A 6202-nucleotide genomic window follows, 5' to 3' on the forward strand; every position below is an offset into this window, starting at 1 on the left:
GCTTAAAAGTGCAGCTGCCATTATTACTAATCTGGGACTGGCGCTAGGATGCCAGATGTTCATTTTGCAATTTGTGTGGCCTAGACTTACCTTGCTCTTGTTGGTTGCAATTTTCAAAAACCTATTTATCTATTTATGAGTGGTTATTTGATGCAGATATGAAGCTCTGGATGTGTTTTTTTCTATTGCAGGTGTTATGACTTTACGGATTAACACGGGTGTCTGGCAACTTCGTGGTTTGGGCTGGTTTTTATTGGATTGGGCGGGTTCTAAGATGTGATTGGGCTGGAAACTGTCAATCTGATCTGGCAACGCTGCCTGTAGGGGGCGTACGAGTCCTGGTCGCCTGCAGAAGACGCTAAACTTCCTCAGTGGACATAGATTTGTGGGAATTCCTTATTTTTTAAAGGTAAAAACTGAAATCCTCTCTTTTAATTTCACATTTCTGCTAATGATTTATACAAACAAGGAAGTAGAATCATTAAATATAAACCTGAACGTCTTGAAAGTGCCAAGCTAACTGACGGCGTATCCTGGTGTGATGCGACGTCTGTATTATCCTCATTAGCAGATGTTATTTTGGCTCCACTAAGGATTCAGTTTGCGTTTTTAAATCACATTTCCTTTTTTTTTTCTCCATAGTGACTTTCTGTAATGTCCTTCAATTACCACAAGATGCTGACAATTTCATACGTTCCTTGAAAGCCTCATCGTCTTTTGACCCAATTGCAGGACCCTGAAGGAATCGCTGGCTTACAGATGCAGCTTTACTCATTCTCCACATGGTTTCACATTACACGCCAGAGGAGACCCTGTTAGTGGCTCGGCATCCATTGTGCATTCTTTGGATCACGTTAAGACCCAATCTCTGCAAGGAGGAAAAAAAAAAAAAAAACACGAGTGCGTGTCTTTCACGAGAAGAGGATCGTTTTGTTTCGAAATTCAAAAATCAATATTGGAGAGGCAAAATGCTTTTTTAGGACATATTTTTTCGTGAAGAAGTCCTATTTGTAGGAGGGGAAATAAAAGACCAAATCCATCAAATGTAGCATCGGAGCTGAGGTGGCTCTCTCCCCGCGCTGTGTATGATTGTAGAGATTAGAATGGAAGATGGAAAATTAGAGAAGACGCTTTGAAGTGATTGGCCGATTGTCTTGAAAAATGACCTCGAGGGCGATCCTGATTCAAGGAGGAGGACAAATGCATCCACGTGTCCTACATCGGTCTGATTAGATTAATAAATCAATTGCTTCTCCACCGGCCCATCAGCTTTTCCCTGGGCTATTTTTACGAGGTAGTTTACAGGAAAAGATCATAAGATGATCTGTGTTTATTGACCCACGTTAGTCTGAGATGGGGTTTAAAAAAAGTATATACAGTATATTACACAAAAAGCTGATGAAGCTAATTATGATTTTTTTTTTTTTAAGTTCTTTCTCCAGGAATGAAAAGTGCAACCTTTCCAAATTCATCCAATTATTGGACTGGAGCCATCATCTGCATATTTTCTCATTTAGAGCACAGTGTTCACATCAGCTGCCTCTTGGCGTGAGACGAGAACAAGCCCAGACCTTAACCTCTATTTTTATTTTTTTCTTACCATAATTATAATTATTATTATTAGCTGCCAGTGACGCAAACCTGTGTGTGTGTGTGAGAACAGAATTAAAGTGTTGTTGTTGCACTGGGGATGTATACAAACTCCCTGATGTGTATAAATGGCACTTTTGTCCCATCACATGCTTCATTATTCTCAAAACGTGTCCACGTGGAAAATGGGATTGGTTCAATGACCATAAACACGTTTTTCTTTTTTCCTTTTTCAATTAGCTTCTAACGACTGACGAGCTCGGACAAGATGGAACAACAATCTTCTTCTTGGCTATTCTTCAATGATGAAGATTAATGGGGTCGTACCACCCTGGCTGCAAGCAGTTAGCCATGAGCGTGGATGTTACCTTTTAGGCCTGAGCATAGTGTTTGTTTAAGGTGGAGTCCGATGTGCACTGAACTGGCTCCACCCTTTAGGCTCAAGGTTCATCTGCCATGGCCCAGCGAGGTCTTTGGGTCCTTGGGCTGTAGGTTTTATGATGGACTGTCCTTGTCCTTGTCCCTCTCACGTGGTTTAGCTCGCCTGCTGAAGTGGTGTATGTCTGTAGAGCTGCAACAATGGATTATTTTCGTAATCGTAGTCGAATATTTGCTCGACTAAAGGACTCATATTATACCCTATTTCTACAAGTTAAACTAGTTCCCTGGTGTCCTAATGAACATGACATTCTTTGGTCAAAATACCATAAGGATGAAGCACCACAGCAGTTCAATCACCCTGCCAAAACAGCCCTCTTCAGAACGCTCTGTTTAGTAGTATCATTTAAAAAAAAATAAAAAATAAAAAATAAAAATCCGCCACAGAGGCTAGTGGGAGCTAATAGCGTTAGCATTTTGGAAAAGTGATAATTTGCAGGCTCTAGCAGACACATTGCCGTCATATATAACATGTATCCACTGGACAGATAAATCCTCTGAGGCTTGAAGTTTGTGTAGAACTCTGTGCTGCACTGTGGAGCCAACAATAGAACTTTTCGCTGACTTCCGGGTTTTTGGATACAAGCACTCTCGTGTGTTTCACGGACAAAGGGGAGGACCACAAAAACCTGAGTGAGTCATCTTTTTTCCACACTTTGCCGAGTGACAGGACTTTCAGAATCCCAAATACAGGGATTTAAACGATTAAAAAGTTGATTTTGCATAATATGGGACTTTTAATCGTTTGATCCATAAAATGTCAGAAAATGTAAAACCATTAAAATCAAAATAGTTGACGATTCATTTAGTAATCGATTAGTCAATTCATTGTTTCACCGTTTGGAGCCAACACCTGAGAGTTTGTAGGATGGACGGATAATTGATCAATTATTTTCAAAATAATCACAGAAGAGTTGATGACTTTGGTTGAGATTTAAATATAAAGTATTATTATTTTATTTATTGTATTAACAGCAATGTATTATTCTGCCAAAAGTCTATTTAATCCAGCCATAGCACTGAGGAGAGATCTCATTGTGTTTCAGTTTTTGTTTATCTGTGGTCATGAATATTGTTACAGATGCTTTGGCCTTTAACCAGGTTTTCAGGGGCGTTACGTCTCAAGAATCCTAGACAGTGAAATGAACTAATTGCTTCTTCTTCCCCTTTAGTGCACATACATATGAGTTGAGTGCGGTGGGTGAAAAAAAAAACTTTTGTTTCAATGAGTATGTCAGCGAAACGGAGCAATTAAAAGAATTCTGGCTCCTGCTGCCAGCTGGCTGACTGTTGGCCAGTCCAAACTAATAGCCTTATTTTGACTCTGCAAATATGTGAATGGCCTTTTCCTCTTAATGAGGCCCAGAATGCACGGCGCATGACCTGTGTCCCTGTGCACTCATTATAAAAGCAGGGTCCTGCTCAAGCTCCAGCTTATTGTATGATCACCTGGCAATTATGACGGCCCGCTGACTGATGGAGAAATCTTTTCCCACTTTGTCTTCCTCGAGAGGACGGAGTCACAGAGCGTTTGCAGACACAAACACACACACACACACACACACTTGCAGAGTCACGTCAACATTGCACAGTGCTGCCATTGCAATCAGTCATTTGGAAACATTCATGTCAGGCCGATCCACGCTGTTTTTTAGAAACTACTGTTTGTATGGCAGAGAGAGAGCGTGCACTGGACTCAGAGTGGACGTGGAATATGATGCGGTGAAGCACAGGATCAGGAGGAGAGGAGGATTTAGACTGGAACCAGAGCAGACTATGACGGCATATTGATCGCTGTGACCTCAGAGAAATCTATTGATGGAACAAATATCTATAAATGATTAAACAAGCTTGTTGACATTAACATTGCTTAACCCTTATTCCCTCCTCTGACATTTTAATACATTGTTCTCCCCGTGTGTGTGTGTGGGTTTTCTCCAAGTTCTCTGGTTTCCTCCCACAGTCCAAAAACATGCAGATTAGACAAACTGAGCACTCTAAATTCACCTTAGGTGTGAGAGTGGATGGTTTTCTATCCCTATATGTGGCCCTGTGATGGACTAGTGACCTGTCCAGGGTGAATGGATGATGGATTTGTTGATCATTTTTGTTGATCAGCTTATGGCAGGACTTTTGTGAACAATGTGCCCTCTACTCTTACATGCATCTTTTCTGCTCCACCCTCTGAACACCTTATGTGGCAAAAAAATGCATCATACATCGATATTTACAGCTTCAAAGTTGCTCAAAACTATCAAACATTTGATCATTTTCGGGTACATTTTTTGCCACAAAGGTGGTCTACAGATCAAGGCGACAAATAGAAGTGTTTTAATATCTTGTGCATCACATCCAATGTCGACGTAAAATGCAATATTCAGTACATGTTTGGATGTGTCCTGTCCATCTTTGGATCCACATACCGTTTTTTCTTGAGCACGAACAACATACAAATACAAATATTTGCTTCATTTATTTCAAAGTGGGTTCATTTTAATTTCTTTAATTTGCCACAACCAATGAAACGATGGAAGAACCAGGTCTACGGGCTCTAGAGGTTGGGTATAAACTGAACATGTTGTAGTTCTTAAATATCATAAATGAAAGAGACTATTACTATTGTTATAAAGTTTGTCTCTATAAAAACCTTTATACGTGTTATTATCTTCATCTTGTGTGTTTTTTTGCGGCTCCAAATGAATTTTATTTGGATGGAGAGACGACAAAAATGGCTCTTTTCATCCTAAAGGTTGCAGACCTCTGACTTAGGCTCATTAGGAGGATTTTTTACTAATTTTAAAGGATTATTCTCTGATATTTGTGCAGATCTATAAGAAACAAACACGTTCTCTTCAGTCTGTAGAGTAAGATGTGTATAGATCAAGACGGTAATGAATTTAAATTAGATTTTGACACACGTTTTGCTTTAACAATGTCGCGCCTCCTGTCGCTGTATTGCGATTTTGATATAATTTCCAGTACTATTTAACTCTTTCTGATGTAAAAATGATCATAACTGTTACAACAGGCCTCTTTTTTTAACAGCTGCAGTCATTAGCGATTCCCTGACGTTGATCAGGGAGAAAAACATCATCCAAACTCACTGATTTTAGCACCAACAGCAACATAATGTAACGTGGAGAGGGAGCGAGCGAGTGAATGACGAGTGCGATGCGAGATTGTGGATCTGTTGTTCTTCTTCTTCTTTGCCTCGTGTGTCTTTGAGAGACGTGTACTGTTTGTAACCATGGTGTGGGTGTATTCCTCAGTGGCCGTGATATAATGAAGAGTGAATTTGGAGTAGTGCATCCTGGCTGCAGCTCTTTGTCCCCCCCCCCCCCCCCACCACCACCACCACCCCACTGGGATCTAATACAGTTTGCTGTGAGTGAGTGTCAGCAGCTTTTCCATGCACTTCTTATGATCTGCTAAGAATTCCTGTGTATAAGCTGGTGCTTATACAACCGATGGGAGAGGGGGGGGGGTGTATTGAGTTATCAGTGGCTGTCGGCACAGGTGAGCCAATAGGGAACAACAAAGAGATCAGGGGAAGTTTTACTTTACTGCAGAGGAAATTAGGTGAAATGTTGCTCAGCACCATGCAGCGTGTGTGCAACACAGACATAAAACACTGCTGGTTTTTTTATTAGTGTTTTTGTCATCAATCATTTAGGGATAGTCACAGTGATGTGTTATAGAATAAATCCCTCATTATGACATCTTGGCTGCAGTTTCATGCAATTTGATCACTTGGAGGAGGAAAAAAGAAAAAAAAAACACTGTCAAACCAAGCGAAGTCCCTCTCCTCCGCCCCCAAATTGTCTGTCTTTGTATAATAGCACCACCAGGCAACAGTGGGTGCATCACTGGAAACGTGGAAATGCGCAAGAGTCACACAGAGAAACCAGAGGAGAGGAAAAGGATAGGATCTAAGAAGCCAAAGGAAGATTGGGTGGATCTCTATCGCTGAACGATGACATCTTAAGAGGACACTTTTCTAAAAAAAAAAAAAAAAAAAGAAGAAGAAGAAGAAGAGGGGGAAGGTGCTGGAAAAGAGAAGAGTGTGGCGATATCAGCGTCGATGCGCGCAGCCAAAAATGACGACGGTGGGACAGTGATTCTCTTCCTCCTGCTCGTCATTTTTCACAGTCACACGCTTGGATGCAACTCGTCT

The sequence above is a fragment of the Microchirus variegatus genome, assembly GCF_963457635.1.
Source record: "Microchirus variegatus genome assembly, chromosome: 22".
In the NCBI taxonomy this organism is placed as follows: domain Eukaryota; kingdom Metazoa; phylum Chordata; class Actinopteri; order Pleuronectiformes; family Soleidae; genus Microchirus; species Microchirus variegatus.